General features: G+C 35.3%; 1 pseudogene; it reads right to left on the bottom strand.

Annotated features, from left to right (window-relative positions):
* Nucleotides 1-1,257: 1,257 nt before the first annotated feature.
* Nucleotides 1,258-14,419, bottom strand: LOC120118339 (annotated as a pseudogene).
* Nucleotides 14,420-21,020: the final 6,601 nt, after the last annotated feature.

Genomic DNA, 21,020 nt, shown 5'->3' with positions numbered 1-21,020 from the left:
TACAACTAAAAAATAGATTAATAAAATAAAATTTCAGCTTAAATATGTTAGGATGAATGTTATTTCATCATATTAGGTTTTATGGTAACTATGTAATTATTGAAAAAATAAGGTCAAATATGACATTTAATATTTTATTTTGCAATAAGCTCTTTCAAGCTACTGGATTTTCCAACGTTTTCATTTTCAGTTCTTTTGCACGATAAACTCTTTAAAAAATATTTATTAAACACTAAAAATAGAAAGTTTGACTATCAATCAGTTATTTATGGTCAAATAAGATAAAAAAAATCTTCAAAAAAATTATTTGTCAAACACCTCAAAATCTACACATGATTAACACGTGTGATTCGCTTATTTCATTTTCATAACATTAAAATCGTCAAAGCTAAATAGGTAGAACCAGACAAATACAAAAAGGGTAAATTATACGCTTACTCACCGAACTTTACTAATTCTTATTTTACTCGTCATACTTTTAATTTTTTCAATTTACTCACTAAACTTTAGACATTAAATTTTTTTTGTCACTCGACCGTTAAATTTCTAACGGCGTTATGACGTTGCTAAATTAAAATTGAAAAAAATTAAAAGTACAATGAGTGAAATAGGTTCAGTGAGTAAACGCGTGGCATATTTTATTATTAAAATAAGCTACGTAAGCACCCAGTTACTGAGTAAACGATTGAGTGACAAAAAAAAATTCAATGTCTAAAGCTCAGTGTGCAAATGAAAAAAAATAAAAGTATGATGAGTGAAATAGAAGAAAAAGTAAAGTTTACTGAATAAACATGTAATTTACCCATACAAAAAATAACTTTTCTTAGAATTTTCTTTTGACAAACTTAAACTTGATTTATGAGACGACTTAAAAAATCAATCTCTTTATTTGACCTAACCCGAGATTTAGAAAACTTTTATATTACTTAAATTTGGTCTATTTTTTTAAGATAAAATCTACGCTCAATCCAAATTCTCTCTCTATATATATACTAGGATCCAACTATATAAAATAAAATTAAAAGTTTCATATTCTTTTAAGATTATTAGATGAGGAAAAATTAAAAGTTGAGATTAAAAATACAAAATGAGAAGATATTCAATGGAAAAAACGATAAACTAATCTCAGTATTTGATTTTCCTTCATCTAACGTTTTAAAAACCAACCCCTCTCTTAAAAAAAATCTATATATAAATATATGTAAAATAAGGGTATGATAGAAAAATAAAATAAAATAGAAAATGATATCATTGCATTTATCCCTGAAAATATAAGAGATAATTATAATATTATGTCAGGTCAGATCAGATCGGATTGAATTTTTTCACCTTAAACTCAAAACCAATCCCTCTCTTAAAAAAAATCTCGTCTGACTCGAATTTAAAATTTTAAATTAAAAAACTGACCCAACTGGGTCCGTTCGGATCGGAACCCAACGGTCCGGGTGAAATACCGATCCATAAACTGATCTGTCTTGGCCGGTTAATTAGAACAAAATGAAGCATACGTTTAATTCATTAAAGATAACAATAATCGAAAACTCTTCTGGGAACTAAAGCTGTTAATGTAATTCATATTCATTTGTATATGATATTCAACAGCTTGTGAATGTAAAACAGTACTAAAAACATTCTACTTGTGTCCATCCAAAAGCGCCCTTGCAATATGGAATGTCTCAGGAAAGGCGGGTTAATATACGGCTAATATACAGCATTACCGGATACATTAAAATGTATTTAATAAATTCGGTTTAGCGGTACCTATTATGTTGACAACTAATAATGTTTTAGGTAGAAAATATGAAAAACTATTAAAAAATTTGGTAACCGGTAAACTTTGGTTATCGGTAAGTATCTATCCTTTTTATAAAAGTGTCCATACTTTTAACATATCAAGTAAATTTTACCGGTTTTGTCATAATGAATCTGGTTTTGTCATATTTTTACCTGTTATATTGTAAATTATCTATCCTTTTTATAAAAGTGTCCATACTTATTTCACTGTGAAAATATATTTATTATTATCTTTAGTTAATATTGTTAAATTTAAAATCTAAATAATATTTTATAAAATATCAAAACAATCAAATAATTTTTTGTGTAAATGAAATTATTAAATTAATATTGTAGGTGGAAAACATGAAACACTATTAAAAAAAATTGAAACATAAATTACATAACTTTCAAAAAAGTATATATCATTTTTATAAAAGTGTCCATACTTATTTCACTGTTGAAAACATATTTATTATTATATTTGGTTAATATTGTTAAATTTAAATTCTAAATAATATTTTATAAAATATCAAAACAATCAAATAAAATTTTGTGTAAATTAAATTATTAAATTAATATTGTAGGTGGAAAACATGAAACACTATTAAATAAATTGAAACATAAATTACATAACTTTAAAAGCAGTTATAAATCCTAAAAAGTGTCGATACTTTTAAAAAATATATCGATCCAAAACGATATACCATGTAAAAATATGATAAAACCGGTAACAAAATGATAAAACCGGTAAATTTAAAAGTGTCGATACGTTATATAAGGATCGACACTTTGTGAATTTAAAAGAGAAGCAGTTATAGCGCCTATAATGTGTCGATACTTTAAAAAAATATATCGATCCACAACGATATAACAGGTAAAAATATGATAAAACCGGTATCAAAATGATAAAACCGGTAAAATGATACCGGATATATTGAAAGTGTCGATACTTTCGTAAGTACGTGTAATAAATTATCGACACTTTCAAAGAAATAGGTAATTATCCTTTCGAAAGTATCGACACCTGTCATAAAAGTATCGACACTTTTGTATTTGTATCGATTAAATATAAATAACATATCCGATGAAAATATAAAGGCCATAGCTAAATATCCTCTGAAAAAAGATAGAACGGACGAGTTTTTGAAATCGAAGAGTAATTGTTGCTGCATTTCAGAAGGCGTTTCTAAAGCGAAGTTTGTTTGTTTGTTGCTGCAGTCGAATCGAAAAGTATGTTGTCGAAACCCTAATTTTTTATTATTACAGTAATCGCGATAGGGTTTTTTATGTGTTGTTTGGGGTTTTGGAGTAAGGAAGCATTTGGGACCGATTGCAGGTAGAAATAGATATTCAAGGAAAAATATAAATGTCGATACTTTTATTAAATATTATAGGTAGAAAATGATATTATAGGTTGTATAAATGTGCCGACACATTTTGGTGTGGCCATTCAATTTCTTTTGAAGAAAACCGTTTTACCACAAGAGTAGTTATCTATATTTGTATATTGAAAAGTGTATGTAACAAAATAATTTGATTTGCGTAAACTGATATATGAAGGAAAAATGGAGTCAATGGGTTGGAAAATTGTTGGTGGAGCAGATGACTTTGAAATTGAGGCCGAGACTCGAAAGCAACCAAAGGGTGGATATATGTACTTCTAGTAAGTATCAATGTCTTTTTGTTATTATTGTTGAAATGGTAATTGGATTAAAGTATCGATAAACTTTAAATTGATTACAAATTTTAAATGTTAACAGTATGGCCGAATGCAAAAGGATGAAGGGAGATGGCACACAGAGCGGTTCGGTATGTAAAATAAAATTGACATTGAGTAGTATTAGTATTTAGTGTTAATGTATTGATTAAAAAACGTTTATGTTTAATATTAGGTGAAAAAAGATGTGAGGTCCAAATGGAATTCAATGAGTGATGCTGAAAAGGAACCTTACATCACACAGTCAAGGAATGATAGTAAAGAATACAAAGAACGGAGGAAAGCACATGAAAATAAGGTATTCATTAAACTTGTAAATACGTTGATACAAAATATATAAGAACTATAACATTATATATTGTTAAAAATGTAGGAAGTGTCGACAAGATGCAGCATTAAAAGGGTGAATTTATTAATTAAACACCTTAAGGAGAAGGGTCAGTTGAATGTGCTGGGAGAAATAGGTTTTGGATCGTTGATCGGAGTAAGGGATCGACCTATTCGGAGGGAATTGTGTCGATCCTTGATGGCACAATTTGACGTCAGTCAATGTATGGCTAAGTATGGTGATTATTCATTCCCTCTGGGGGTATCGACTGCTGCAGCCGTATTGGGGGTACAAAACAAAGGCAAAAGTGTTATAGAAGTCTGTAGGAGTAAGAACTGGAAAGCACTTGCCTCCAAATATGGTTTGAATCATAAGGTGACATATGCTGAAGTTGAAGAGGATATCAAAAGTGGATCTTACTGGGGGGATGAGCTGAAGGCCCGAGTTCTATTGTACCTTGTCGGGATATTTCTTTGTCCAACGGGTGATACGTCAACGAACAAGGAATATATGAAGCTCATTTGCGATGAAGGCTTGAAGGGTGAATTCAATTGGGCTGAATATATCCATTCGAGATTGATTGAATCAATCATCACCTTTAAAAAGGGCAGCCAGAGATACCTCAAAGGGTGCATAGCAATCTTAGAGGTAAATGAGTTGAATCACTTTTTTGTGTTTTTATATAAAAATATAAATTTTATTATAAATGCAGGTTGCACTGTTCGATTTTTGGTCGGGCTGTGAGGCAGTGCCGGCTTATGAAAGAACCGGAGTGGCACGCATCCGTGCATGGGGGAAGGAAGAGGTGGTTAGAGTGATGGTGAAGTTGAAGTTGGATAGAGGGAAGAAGCAAGAAATGGTAATAAATGTAATTAAATAATATTAAGAATATAATCAATGTCTTACTATTGTAATTTAATTTTGAAGGTTATTGGCAAGGATGTAGAGGAGGCAGTGGAGGCAGAGGAGAAGAAAGGAGGGATGGTTGTATTGGGGGATGACGGTGAGTGGGACGACGGTGAAGCAAAACAGAGTAACTTCGACATTTTGATGTCTGAATTGGCTGATATAAAAAAAATCCAATTTGAAATCATGCAAAGACAATCAAGAGTCGAAGAGAAACTTGATCAAGTCGTAGAGAAACTCGAGAGAGTCGAAGATACACTCGAGAGGCATAAGGGGGTAGTGGAAGGAAAAATAGATGGAGTGGTGAAAGAAGTAGAGGTGTTGAGGGGTGAAGTGGTGAAAGAAGTTGGGGTGTTAAGGGGTGATATTAAGATGGTGACGGGAGAAAAATTTGAGGGAGTGGTGAAGGAGGTTGTGGATTTGAGGAGTGAACTTACGGGGGTGAAGGGGGTGGTTGATAAATACTCGGATGAAGGAGCTCAATTGAAGGGTGAAATAAAAGAGATGAAGAGCTATGTAGAAAAAAAGTACGATGAACTGAAAAAATATGAAGAAGAAAAGAGGGAGGAGGAAGAAGAAGAGATGGAAGAAATGAGGAGGAAGGAAGTCGATGTCATTTATACACCGGAGAGTGTTATAGCAGCAGTTTTGGATTCGGAATGTCCTGCACCCCAGAAGAAGAAGCAGAAGGTAAGTTTAATAAAAGAATACTTAATTTGATTTTTATTATGTTGTTGTGACAAAAATTTGTATGCAAAATTGTAGGTTGAAAAAGCGGATATTCCAAGTGGAATTGATGATATCGAAGCTGCAATTTGTGATTATTTATGGAATAGCGAGTTAGAATCGAGGTAAGTGAAATATATTGTTTTGTGAGTGATATTTAAATATTTCATGACAACATATTAATCCTAATGATTCATACAGATATTATGTAATATCAATGGGAAATCAATTCGCTACTGTATACGACGTTGCAACGTTGAAGCATACGGAATGGGTTGGCGGTGTGGTAAGTAGAAAGTAGAAAATGTTAAAACTTATTGAATATGTTCTGATTGTGTAATTAATTTTGTTAGGTTATCGATTTGCTCGCCTGGACCATATGCTACGATTCTCAAAAGTCACTCCGGAGGATTGGCTACCTTCCATACCTCTTAGTGGTGAGTTAAATTAATAAATATTGAAAAATAGTGTTATAGACGGTAAATTAATAATGTTTGTTACGTAATTACAGCAACAGGCGCTGGAAGCCAACAACAAAGAAAGTGTTGAGAGTATTTCTACCTTCTGGGGTGTCATATTGGATAACTATGTGAAATTCACCGACTGTGAGAAGGTAAGACACCATACCAATTGCAAATGATGTTTTCGGATATAGAATGTTGAATTTTGTCAAATTGGGTGTGAAATTTGTTGCAGATCATGATCACAATAAACTACCATAATTCACATTGGTATCTGTTGGTGTTGGATATGGTAGATCATGTTGTAACAATATGTGATAGTATGTTTACAACTGAAGCAGCTAAACAGAGAGTGAAGGATGCTAAGAGATTGGTATGTATGTATGTATGTATGAAAGGACATTATGTAAATTATAATGCATAATTTTTTTGGTGCATAACTTCTTCTATTTTAATGCAGATTAAAATATTAGATTCTTATAATAAGAAACGCATTTGGGTTGAGTCCTGTGGATCTCTAGGAAAGTATCCCTTGAAAAATTTCAAATTTGTGGAGCATAAGAAGAATAAGCAATTGAATGGGTATGAGATGTTATCACAAATAGAAAGCTTAATTTATGCAGTATTCATCATAATTGACATGTGTGGTTTTCAAATTTTGTAACAGATATGATTGCGGCATGTATGTGATGATGTGGATGGAATCGATCGGTTCTACAGGGGCAACTGGTGATTTTGTAAGTGGATAGAAAAAACCGTTTGTGGTAAAATTGTTAAAAGTCGTATATTGAATGCTGTAGTTGACAATACTTAACGTTCTGACAATTTGAATATAGGTTGTTGGAGACTGGGATCGATCGCGAGTATTAAACGATCTCGTAAGCCACAATCAAAATGAACGAAGACAGGAGATAACAAAAGCTGCAATATTACATAAGAATAACAAAAGAATGCAATGATGTAAATGTAGGGTTAATTTTGTATAATATTTATAATTTTGTATACGATTTATATTTTTGTATGTGAATATAATTATGAATGAGATGAGAAAAGTTAGCAGTATGTTGTTGTACATGTTTCTTATACACATTAAGGGTCATGTTGATACTTGGAAGTAAAAGGCAAATTTACAATATGGCCAAAAGGATGTAATTTTTCAATCTAACCGGTACAATTATACCGATTTTATGTGAGAATATGTCTAAATAATGTGTCGACACTAATATAGTTTGTGTCGATATTTTTTTTCCAGAATGAATGGAAAACAGGGTGCACCCATAAAGTGTCGATCCATATATAAAAAGTGTCGATCCCAATATCATCGAACCCAAAAGTATAATGTAATATGTAATTTTTCAATCTAACCGGTACAATTATACCGGTTTTATGTGAGAATATGTCTAAATAATGTGTCGACACTAATATAGTTTGTGTCGATATTTTTTTTCCAGAATGAATGGAAAACAGGGTGCACCCATAAAGTGTCGATCCATATATAAAAAGTGTCGATCCCAATATCATCGAACCCAAAAGTATAATGTAATATGTAATTTTTCAATCTAACCGGTACAATTATACCGGTTTTATGTGAGAATATGTCTAAATAATGTGTCGACACTAATATAGTTTGTGTCGATATTTATTTCCAGAATGAATGGAAAACAAGGTGCACCCATAAAGTGTCGATCCATATATAAAAAGTGTCGATCCCAAAATCATCGAACCCAAAAGTATAATGTAATATGTAATTTTTCATTCTAACCGGTACAATTATACCGGTTTTATGTGAGAATATGTCTAAATAATGTGTCGACACTAATATAGTTTGTGTCGATATTTATTTCCAGAATGAATGGAAAACAGGGTGCACCATAAAGTGTCGATCCATATATAAAAAGTGTCGATCCCAAAATCATCGAACCCAAAAGTATAATGTAATATGTAATTTTTCAATCTAACCGGTACAATTATACCGGTTTTATGTGAGAATATGTCTAAATAATGTGTCGACACTAATATAGTTTGTGTCGATATTTATTTCCAGAATGAATGGAAAACAGGGTGCACCATAAAGTGTCGATCCATAAAGTGTAGAACCAAGATATTATCCCAACCTAGTTAGAGTCTTCTACAACAATGCTTCCTTACAACACGAGCCTAATAAGACTAATATAATAGGAATTAATACACATGTCATGGGGAAGGATATATATATATATCTCCAGAAACTATTGCGGAGGGTTTAGGTGTAGCGAATACAGGGGATTCAGATGAAAATGGTGTAGATTGGTCTACAATTAAACGGGTTACTAGAAATAGCCCAATTCACCTCGATGTAGAGTCGAGAGTGTTTCACAAAATGCTCACATGGTATATCCGGCCTAGTGGGGGAAAACATTCAACGCTTCGAGACAGCGATTATTGGTGGATAGCAAAGTATAAATCCAAAATGGCTCCAAACATTGCAAAACTCATATTTAATACAATTGTATATATGGTCACAAAGGGAGCAACAATTTCAACTACACTACCATATGGATGTGTCATCACCCATCTGTTGAAGAAGAAGGAAGTTGATTTTTCGCATGACGCCCCTGTTCGATTAACCCGCAAGTTGACTGAATGATTCAAACCAAACGAGTTTTCTAATTCTTCTATTAGTTTTTTCATCTCATCTCTTGCGGTTTTGAAAGACTCGTCTGTCTTTGATGCAATGTAGCATAACCTACTTGACGTTGAACGTAGAGCAGCGAACCTTGCCATTTGCATCACTTCTGGAGACACATTCAAATCAACATAGCTGGGTGCAGAAGCCTTCGCATCATTAGTCCACCTACTTTGAATCAAAGTCCCGGGCAAAGATGTGTAGTCCAATTGCTTCAAAATGTGAAGTTGATGGAGACACGGAAGTCCAACGGTCTCGAATTTTTTGCAGGAGCAAATTAGAGTTTTCGTACGAGAATCAAAACTAATTTCAAATTTCCTATTTTTTTCTGCGTACTTTGACAAAATATAATGTTGACATTCATCTGATAAGGACTTAATCTCTGCCTCAATCCGGTACAATGTCTCCCGTATAAGTTCATCTTGGAACAGACGAAAAGATTCGCGGGTAAAAATCGCAGCGGCATGGCTTTCAAGGTCGACCAGTTTTGTGATCTGGAAGGGCTTCGTATGGGAACTTAAGTAATCCGCTTTCAACTCGTTCATACGCATTCTACTAATTCCATCTTCAATTGCACGAACAACATCTAAATATGTCTTCTTGTGTTTCAGTGCAATAGCTAGTGAAGCATTCATAGACTCGCACCTTTGTGTTGAGCGAATATTGGCAAAGAAATGACCGGTTAGATATGCTTGTGCCCATAAGTGTCGTGTATTTCCCTTCTCAATCACCCATGGATGCTTGTGGACGTTGAATTCTAAAACAATCGAACGCCATTGAATATCAAATTCCTTGGTTGTCCACCAGGAAGCCATGCATTTTGAGAATGCTGCTGTAAACTTTGGGTCACCAATGTTAGCTTGTGCATTGCGAGAAAGATGCCAAGAACATAATCTGTGCTTAGCATAAGGGATAACAGATTTGATAGCCCTCTGCATTGCCCTATCCCCATCGGTTACAACAGAAATAGGTGATTTATTCATCATGGCTTCTAAAAAATTCTGTAGCACCCACTCGAAAGATTGAGACGTCTCGTCAGCGATTATGGCAGTGGCAAACACAATTGTGTTATGGTGATGATTGACACCAACAATAGGCATAATTGGTCGACCATACAAATTATCTTTGTATGTTGTGTCGAACGCAATTACATCACCGAAGCATGTGTAATCCGATCTCGATGTAGAATCCGACCAAATAAGATTATACAATGCCCCCGATTCGTCTACCGAGTATGTCATAAAAAACCCGGGATCATCATGTTTCTTATAATCAAAGTAGGCAATAAGCGCATTCACATCCCCATCGACGATTTCCTTTGCTTTACCTCTTTGAAGTGCATTGTAGAGGTCTTTATATGTAAATCCAACATTATGATAGCCCCCTGCCTGCTGCGTTAAATAGTTCATTACTTGTGACGTGCCAACACCGACCTCTTTCAATGTTGTTGCCTCATCGATATCAGCCTTACTTACAGCTCTATTAGAACGCATAAATGGTGTCATAGCGGATGTGCACAATGCATGATTATGTTTCTGATCAGACTTACTTATAACCCACTGATCGTTTGTATTTGTTGCTGTAACTACGACTCTAGCCTTACATCCTGTTCTTGTGACTGGCGTATGAGCACGTTGGCGATCAACAATATTGACTTTTGATACTCGAAACCCTTCTTTGGAACAACAAAATTCTTGTGTCTTCACATCCCCTTCCACGTCAAGCCGTGTTGTTCCCTTACGTGCACTAAACCCATGTTCCCGTGCGAATCCCTTGTAAAAGTGCCAAGCTTGATCACGTGAACAGAAGAGCTGACCAACCAATCTGTCAGATTCATCAACATTATGTACTTCATGGCATTCATCGGTTGGCTTAACATTGTCTACATCAGTATTATCCATGGCAAAAATTTTGTTGTGCAAGTTCAGTGCTCCAGGAGTTGATGGAGATGTAAGCAAAGGTTCATTTTGAATATGTTTCAGTCGTGCTGCTTTCACTATGATGTGGCATTGGTAGTGGTAGTTAAAGGGTGGGTACAACATTAAATTCGCAGTACATATTTAGGTATGTACAATAACTACAAGTATATAATGTAATAGGTATCGTTTATATAATGTAATAGGTAGCGCTTATATAATATATTGTAAAGTATCTATCCTTTTTATAAAAGTGTCCATACTTTTTTCACTGTGGAAAACATTAATTTAAGGTTATCTTTTGAGTGAGTTTTAAGATATTAATTTAGTAATTATAGGCGTCTAATGATTTATTTTTTACGTTACGATATATTATTATTAAATTAAAAATTCTAAATATTATTTTATAAAATATCAAAACAATCAAATAATTTTTTGTGCAAATAAAATTATTACATCAAATTACTTTATTCCAACCATGTGACAAGTGTGACAACTCCATCAACTCACAACTCAGCTTTGAACTCAATCAATATTGTCTTTTAGCTTGATGGTTCATAAAGCATGTTACTTGAACAGTATGAATCAATTATGCAATTTTCATGTTCAATTTAACACTGCATTTCAAATTCATTTCATATGTAATTGGAGTTTGAATTTAAATTTCAATTTGAGTTTGAATTTCAATATATATTTCGGCTCCACTATAAATATTAGCCCAAGCCAATATGCATGTTATCATTGATTATTCCTAATTTCCATTGTTTTTTTCTAACGTTTAAACGCGAGGGAAATCCAGACCATTGTATTTTTTGGTCAACTTTAAAGCGTCAGAAACGTTTCGGGCGTATGATCTGGGTGGTAAACAAATAGCAACTAAAATCTAAGTCCGAAATGCTTCTGAGTACCACCCAAATCATAAGTCTGAAATACTTCCGATGCTCATCAAAATCCAAAGCTCATATGGTGCCAAGCAAAAGGAAATCAAAATTCAAATCTCATATGATGCCAAGCAAAAGGAAATCAAAATCTACAACTTGATTTTGAATATTGATATGATATGTTCAGTTGTTATCATGTTGGGATTTTCTCGTTTTTGATTGCTTGGATAGTTGTTCTCTTGCTTCTTCAAGTGTCCTTAGCTTGTAATTTATAGCTTGGAATGTGTTTGATGTTGTATATATTATTATTAAATTAAAAACAATAAACATATATATTACATATTTATTATTATCTTTGGTTAATGTTGTTAAATTAAAAATTCTAAATAATATTTTATAAAATATCAAAAAATAAAATAATTTTTTGTGCAAATGAAATTATTAAATTAATATTGTAGGTGGAAAACATGAAACACTATTAAAAAAAATTGAAACATAAATTACATAACTTTAAAAGAAGTATCGATCCTTTTTATAAAAGGTATGGACACTTTCAATATAATAGGTAAAAATATGATGTAATAGGTAGCGCTTATATAATGTAATAGGTATCGTTTATATAATGTAATAGGTAGTGGTTATATTGTAAAGTGTCTATCCTTTTTATAAAAGTGTCCATACTTTTTTCACTGTGGAAAACATTAATTTAAGGTTATCTTTTGAGTGAGTTTTAAGATTTTAATTTAGTAATTATAGGCGTCTAATGATTTATTTTTTACGTTACGATATATATTTAATGTTGTTAAATTAAAAATTCTAAATAATATTTTATAAAATATCAAAAAATCAAATAATTTTTTGTGCAAATGAAATTATTAAATTAATATTGTAGGTGAAAAACATGAAACACTATTAAAAAAAATTGAAACATAAATTACATAACTTTAAAAGAAGTATCGATCCTTTTTATAAAAAGTATGGACACTTTCAATATAATAGGTAAAAATATGATGTAATAGGTAGCGCTTATATAATGTAATATGTATCGTTTATATAATGTAATAGGTAGTGGTTATATTGTAAAGTGTCTATCCTTTTTATAAAAGTGTCCATACTTTTTTCACTGTTGAAAACATTAATTTAAGGTTATCTTTTGAGTGAGTTTTAAGATTTTAATTTAGTAATTATAGGCGTCTAATGATTTATTTTTTACGTTACGATATATATTATTATTAAATTAAAAATTCTAAATAATATTTTATAAAATATCAAATAATCAAATAATTTTTTGTGTAAATGAAATTATTAAATTAATATTGTAGGTGGAAAACATGAAACACTATTAAAAAAATTGAAACATAAATTACATAACTTTAAAAGAAGTATCGATCCTTTTTATAAAAAGTATGGACACTTTCAATATAATATAATGTAATAGGTAAATTTGTAATACTATCGGTATAAATATACCGGTTTACTTATAAATTAGGTAAATATAAGCACTACCTATTACATTATATAAGCGCTACCTAGTATGTTATTGTACTTTATAATATTTCCGGTTAAATAATATAACATAACCGATATAAATTTTAACCGATCACTTGTTTAACCGGTCACGCCGTATATTAGCCGTTTTTTAGGCGTCGCACCGCAGAACTACCCCTTGCAATAGCTTCACTCATCCCATCAACATATGCAATCAAGTGGCCTGCACCAGCTACTTCATTGTACTTGATCCATGCAAGCCTCTTGGCGATGTAGGGTTGAAGGGTAACCGGCACCAACCGATCCTCGCCCCCATCCAGAGGTGAACGCTGCCCTCGTTGTTCGGAAAAGGGTTGTCTAGATCGAGTGGATCGAATTCCCACTTCCCGAAGCCGATCTTCATTTCACGATGTATCGACTCAAATACTCCCTGCTTAGTTGCCACTCCCTGCGTACAACAACATCAAGTGGTAAATTCTTTAATAGAAAGAAAGTTAGCAAGAACTGAGAAAAGGGGAAAAGAAAGTTAACAACCTGCGTCTTGTGATCCTTTTTATGAACAAGTTGTATAATTTGGAGATCTTGAGGGGAGAGATTTTCAGGCCTAAGAGAAATGACTCCGGATGGAGGAAAAAGCTTTCGAGTGTTCCACCAATAGACCAAAGATGGCAGATAGTGGGCAACACGCAAGGCCCATTGATCTTGAGGAAGCTGAAGATTATATGCTTCCTTAGATAAATTTGCAGGGAAGCCTGACCACCAGTAGTTGATAACAGGTGCCATTAGTGTTGCTCCTGCTAGCCTAAAAAACCATTGTCACATGTCAATTCAATGCTGAAAATGGCACCTCCCCTAATTATAACTATTGATTTCGAGTATTCGTGTACTGTTCGACACATAAATATCGAGATACGAATATATCCGTCACTCTCACTTGATTTTTTTACCTATGAGGTATATATTTGAGGCAGCCCCAGACAGCATGGCCTCCCATAGAATATCCAACTAAATAGAATTTGGATCCATGTCCCAACTGATCAGCAAGCTCTTCTATATCGAGAGCCAAGCTCTTCATTTCGATGTGGATGAGGATCGCTTTCGCCGTACCCCGGTTTGTCGAACGACACACTGCATATCCCTAGCTCCTCAACAACTTCCAGAAATTTACATCAGCTAAATGATTGAATCCAGAAATAGTAAACAAATGAAACAAGGAAGAAGTATTCCAGGGATAGCTGTGTGACAAGGGGCTCATCGTGTCTAGAACAAGAGAAACCATGAACAAAGATGAGCTTATGTTTTGCAATTTCTTTTGGTACACCATGTTCTTTGTAGGCCAAATGCCTTCCATCCCTGAGCTTTAGTCTAGTTGCTGTGATGGGAGGGCCATCTGGAGATCCACGGATTATGGGAGGTGGAGGCTGAATAGCCTGGTACGCCCATGCCACCAAACCAATCAACAAGATCAGTGTAATTTCCCTGTACATCCCTGAAAAAGGTTTCAAATGGATCATTTCTTTCTCTTTTAATGGTGATTTCTCTCACGGAAAGTGATAATTTATATGCCAGAAAAGAGGAAAACACATGTATAATTTGCTCAAACATTCATGAAACTAGGGCCGGCCCAATACATGTGCCAGATGGGCGATCGCACAGGGCAGAAATGTTTAAGGGGCATCAGTTTTCTGGGGCAACACGTTTCAATGGCGTTATTTTCTCTTCCCTCTCTCTCTACTCTTCCTCCGCCATGACCGCTTTCTTCTGTCTCTCTGCAACTTCAAACGCGAATCTGTTTCTCTCGTACGAGAATGGGAGCTTCTTCAACTTCGTCTAAGTAGACTTCGCAAATGATTCGGCATGTTGCTTCTTCAAATCCGAAAGTCGTCGACTCGTCGTCACCAGAGAACGAGGCAAAAACACCAAGCTCATTGACGCTCTGGTTTATACTTTCACTTTCTTCTTTGATTTCCCCTTTTTAAATGCTTCTGATGATTTTATTAAGTTCCTTAGAGTTTCGCTTTTATCACTTTTTATTTGGAACTTGAAAGAAAAATAGTTCATTTTTTTTACCATATATTGAAAATCGTTCACTGGATTCTGTATTTTGAAATAAAAATCCATAGGAATTCTTTCCTTGGTTATCCTAGTTTATATGAATAATGATATTAGAAGGGGAAAAAGTGATTTCTTGAAATAAGATTTCCCCCTCCAATATGAACGTTGATAAATTTTAACCGAGATTAAAAAAATTGAACCTTTTTCACAAACGATTTTTAATTCAAATGCACTATGTATATCTATCTAGGTGCACTCAGTAATCTGAACTTTGTTTTGTGAATCCAATTACACTTATTTAGCTGTAGGAAGTTGAGATTTATGACCTTGAATGGTTGAAAAATTGGAAATTTCCTCTGAAACTATTGGTTGTTCCACTTCTTTCTAATGTAATCATCTAGGTGCACGAGTATGTATCATTTTTAGTTTAAGAGTATATATGGAAGTCTATAGTTGCTTCACGATCTGAGATATTTTTCCTACATTACCTTGGTGGTGCTGTTGGAACACTATCCATCAACTTATATGTAAATTAATTAGTTGCACTTGATTTGATGTTTATAGATGTAAGAAACACTTGTAGTTAAGGCATAGCATATGGAGCAGTCTTGCTTTTCATTGAAATCAAAAGCCTCAAATTTGATCAATTGAACAAAAAATTCTAAAATTAAAAAAAGGGAGAAGGCCAGAAGGGAACATTTCCTCGAGGTTGGAGGAAAAAAAAGTTCTAAGCTTAAATAAATCCCATAGGTATTGGTTAAAAGCCGCAAACCTCACGCAACAAAGAAATCTATTATCTATTAATACATGCACATTAAGTTGTGGTGGCATTCTTTATAAGGTCTGGGAAACGCCTCAGATGCATGAAATATTTCGAAGAATAACTATACCCTAGATTCATGAGATATTTCGAAGAATAACTATACCATAGATGCATTAGATATTTAGAAGAAAACTATCTCCTGTAGAATGATGTTGGACTCTGCTGACATCCCATGAGGGTCTTAGGGATTGTAGCATGCAGATTAATCTTAGAAGTAAAAACAAAAAGAATATCTCACATGGACCATGCTTCAAGATAGTAGCTTGTAATTGAAGATTGTTTACAACTGTCAATTGACAATGCTCATTCCTTTCAGGTACATGTTGATCAAATTGTCTTGGAGAAAACTGTTAGGAAATGTACCGAGTACAAGTAATTTCCTTATAACCAGATTAGTGAGAATACGAAATAAAAGCGGAAAAATAATACCCGAAAATTGATAACGGAGTTCAGCCAATTGTGCTTACGTCTTCGGGCTGCTGTAGATCTTTTACTAAGAGAGAAAATTTACAGGTGTTTACAAACACTCACTACTCACAAGAAAGCTCTCTAGTATTAGAAGGAAGAAATGATTTTTGGGATGATTTTGAAGCTAAATGAGCTAGGGTATTTATAATTGAAACTTAAGGGCTAATCTTGTAAATACCATAAATTGCAAAGGACTAAAAAATGCACTTTCCCATTTTTTTCAAGGCAGCCGGCTGCTAATTCATTAGCAGCCCATGTGCCTTTATAATTTTCAACAATCTCCCACTTGAAGACTGATTTTAATCTGTCTTCACACCTCGATCGATGCAGCATCATTTCTAGTTTTGTTACTCTAGCATGCCAACTGAAGCTGAACACAACTTCAGTTTTTCCGTGGTCACCGTCTTTGTCAACATGTCTGCCGGATTTTGAGCTCCACTGATCTTTTCAAGTTTCAAAATCCCATCTTCCAGAAGAGACCGTATAAAATGATATCACAATTGTATGTGCTTCGTCCTGAAATGAAAAGACGGATTCTTCGCTAGATGGATAACACTTTGACTGTCGCAATACAAGATATTGTTTTCTTGTTTCTTGCCTAACTCTTCCAAGAAACTTTGGAGCCAGACCATCTCCTTGATGGCTTCCGTAACAGCGACATATTCTGCTTCGGTTGTGGAGAGAGCAACTATCTTCTATAGTTGAGAAACCCAACTCACTACGGTTCTTCCTAGAGTATAGACATACCCTGTAGTGCTCCTTCAGATGTCAACATTTCCGGTTAAGTCAGCATCTACATAGCCTGTCAGTATCGTATCTCCACCTTTGAAACAAAGTGCTTTGTTTGTGGTACCTCGCAGATATCTGAGGATCCATTTGACTGCTTCCCAGTGTATTTTGCCTGGATTATTCATGTACCTGCTAACTAGGGGTGAGAAACGAAACCGAGAAAACCGACACAAATCGAGTAAAATGGTTCGGTTCGGTTCGGTTTGGCTTTAAACGGTTCGGTTTTCGGTTCGGTTTAAAGGCTTCATTTTTTTGATTCGGTTCGGTTCGAGTTTTCCATATGGAACCCATTTGTTCCATATTGAACCGAATAGGCAATTTTTGTAAAAAAAATTATAGTTTCAAGTGATTTTTTCATTGAAAACCCGAAAAACCGAACCGAATCGAAAAACCCGAACCGTTAAAAAACCCGAACCGAACCGAAAAAACCGGTTTCGGTTTTTTCGGTTTTTTAACTATTCGGTTTCGGTTTAAATATTGAAAAACCGTTTATTTCAGTTCGGTTCAGTTTTTGGTAAAACACCGAACCGAACCGAATACACCCCTACTGCTAACAGCTCCCACTGCTTGAGCAATATCTGGTCTGGTACAAACCATGGTATACATCATACTTTCAATTGTTGAGGCATACGGCACCTTCACCATGTGTGCACGTTCTTCCTCCGTCTTTGGTGACTGTTCTTTGGAGAGTCTGAAATGAACACCTAAAGGTGTACTTACTGGTTTAGCATCTTGCATGTTAAACCTGGAGAGTACTTTGTTGATGTACTCAGCCTGTGATAACATCAAAGTCTCCGACTTTGTGTCTCTCTTGATCCTCATCCCAAGAATCTGCTTTGTAGCGCCCAGATCCTTCATAGCAAACTGCTTCAACAATTTTTGCTTCAAGTGTATAATCTCTTGCATGTCTGAGCCTGCAACGAGCATGTCATCAACGTACAATAATAAAATAATGAAGCTGTTTTCGAACCTCTTGATGTAGCAACAATGATCTGCTTGGCATCTGGTAAAACCACTGCTACCCATGAAACTATCGAACTTCTTGTACCACTATCTAGGAGCTTGTTTTAAACCATACAAGCTCTTCTTCAACCTGCATACCAGGTTTTTCTTGCCTGCCTCTATGAAGCCTTCTGGCTGCCTCATATAGATTTCTTCCTCCAAATCACCATGAAGGAAAGCTGTCTTTACATCTAACTGCTCAAGATGTAAATTCTCTGCAGCTACAATTTTCAACACCAGTCTGATTGTAGACAGTTTTACGACTGGAGAGAAAATTTCATTGTAGTCAATACCTTCTTTTTGCTGAAAGCCTTTGACAACCAATCTTGCTTTGTAGCGTTTGCTCCCATCGTGCTCTTCTTTGATCCTGTAAATCCACTTGTTATGGAGCGCTTTCTTGCCTTGTGGTAATTCAGTTAATTCCCATGTCTGATTTGACATAAGCGAGTCCATCTCATCTTTCATTGAAGACTCCCACTTGACTGAATCCTCCACTTGCATTGCTTCATCATAGCACTCTGGTTCACCATTGTCAGTTAGCAACAAGTAGTGCAAAGAAGGCGAATACCGTTGGGTTGGTTTAGGAATTCTGGAGGAGCGTCTCAGTTCTGGTGTGCCTGGTTCTTCTTCTTGAACTGATTCGGGACTGATTTGAACATCATTTCCAGAAATCTCCTCGAACTCAGCAAATTCCTTTGTTTCAGCTTAGATATTACTTGATTCTGCGGTTGACCTATCTTTGTACATCACATTTTCATTAAAAATGACTTCTCTGCTTTTGATGATCTTTCGATTTTCGTAGTCCCAAAACCGGTAACCGAACTCATCACCATCGTAACCAACAAAGACGCATTTGTTGGACTTGGCATCAAGTTTACTTCTTTCAGCAGAGTTTATGTGTACATAAGAAATACAACCAAACACTCTTAAGTGTGAAAGGTTTATTTCTTTCTTGCTCCAAGCTTCCTCTGGTATTCCGCCATCCAAAGGAACTGAGGGCCCACGGTTGATCAGGTAAGCTGCAGTGTTGATAGCTTCAGCCCATAGAAATTTGGGCAATCCGGCATGTATCCTCATGCTTCTGGCACTTTCATTCAAAGTTCTGTTCATGCGCTCTACTACGCCATTCTGCTGCCGTGTTATGGGAACTGTTGTCTCTATCTTGATCCCATTGTTTGCGCAGAAATCTCTGAATCTACTGTCTCTGTACTCTCCTCCATTGTCAGACCTCAACCGCTTGACTTTCAAACCAGTCTCATTTTCCACCATGGCCTTCCATTTTCTGAAGGTATCAAAGACTTCTGATTTCTTCTTCAGAAAATAAACCCACACCTTCCTTGTTGAATCATCGATGAAGGTGACATAATATAGTGAGCCTGCAAGAAATGGAACTGGGGATGGTCCCCATACATCAGTATGAACCAACTCTAACCTTTCTGCCTTGGGTGTCTTGCCAATCTTTGCAAAACTGACTTTCTTTTGTTTACCAAAGATGCAATCCTCGCATAGTCCGACATCTACATTCTTTAGATCCGGCAGCTTCCCTTTTGACAGAAGTATCTTCATTTCTTTCTCGCTCATATGGCCAAGCCTTTGGTGCCATAGGTTTGATTTTCCATCAGCATCTGCTACTGCAATGATATTCTCTAAATTTGAGGTTACATAGAGAGTACCAGTCTTCTTACCACTAGCAATGACAAGTGCTCCTTTGGTAATCTTCCATTCACAGCCTGAAAAGGTTGTACTATATCCTTCTCCATCAAGCTGTCCAACAGAAATCATATTTCTTTTGAGGCCAGGAATATGTCTCACTCCTGTCAGCTTCCAGGTGGTCTGGTTTGGTAGCTTTAGTCGGATATCTCCTTTTCCGACGATCTTCAAGGTTTCATCATCAGCAAGATGAACCTTCCCAAAATCACCACTGACATAGTTCTCCATGATTTCTTGGCATGGGGTGGAGTGGAAAGATGCCCCTGAATCCAAGATCCATGATTCAATTGGACTGTTGACGCTTAGAATCATGGCATCACCTGTCTCCTCTGTCACGTTGGCAGATTCCTGTGCACCGGTATCTTTCTTCAGTGCTCGACAATCTCTTTTAAAGTGACCTTTCTTGCCACAATTATAACAGGTAAAATCTTTCTTTCCCGTTCTGGATTTTTCCCGTCTGGATTTTGATCTGCCACGATTTGAATATCTTTCTGAAGTTCTTCCTCTAGACTCCGCGTGCAAGGCTGAGGAGGTTGATGCTTCACCCGATTCTCCCCATCGAATTTCTTCACTCAATACCAGATCCCGAACATCGTCGAATTTCAATTTGCTGTTTCCTGACGAGCTTCTGACTGCTGTAACAGTAGCATTCCAACTGTCTGGTAGAGATGATAAGAGAATTAAAGCTCGAACTTCATCATCAAACTCAATTTCCACTGAACTCAACTGGGTTGTGATTGTGTTGAGTTCATTTAGGTGTTGTGCCACCGATGCCCCTTCCGTCATCCGCAAATTGAATAATCGCCTCATCAAATGAACTTTGTTTGAGGCCGATGACTTCTCATACATACTGGAGAGAGCCGCCATAAGACCCGCCGTGGTCTTTTCCTTTGCTATGTTGAAAGCAACATTGCGAGATAACGTCAGTCGGATAACTCCGAGGGCTTGTCTGTCGAGAAGAGCCCAATCTTCATCCTTCATGCCCTCTGGTTGCTTTCCTGAGAGGGGTTGATATAGATTTTTCTGGTACAGAAAATCTTCGATCTGCATCTTCCAAAAGCCAAAGTCCGCACCATCGAACTTTTCAATTTTCACATTCCCTTCGTCTGCAGCCATCGCTCCCACTCGAATCTGACTTCTTTGAATCGTTTTTGACAATTTCTGCGAACCGCCGTGTATTTGAACACCTCCGTCGACAAATTCTTATCGCCGACAAAATTTCACTATTCATGAAATTCACTATTCACATGAATAGTAACATCGCAGAAAAATTGGCAAAATTCACAACCAAAAGCTCATGATACCAGTT

This window comes from Hibiscus syriacus, unplaced genomic scaffold (assembly GCF_006381635.1).
Source record: "Hibiscus syriacus cultivar Baekdansim isolate YM2019G1 unplaced genomic scaffold, ASM638163v2 tig00110328_pilon, whole genome shotgun sequence".
Lineage (NCBI taxonomy): Eukaryota > Viridiplantae > Streptophyta > Magnoliopsida > Malvales > Malvaceae > Hibiscus > Hibiscus syriacus.
The sequence above is the reverse complement of the archived record's forward strand: the minus strand, read 5'-3'. Positions and strand labels throughout refer to the sequence as shown.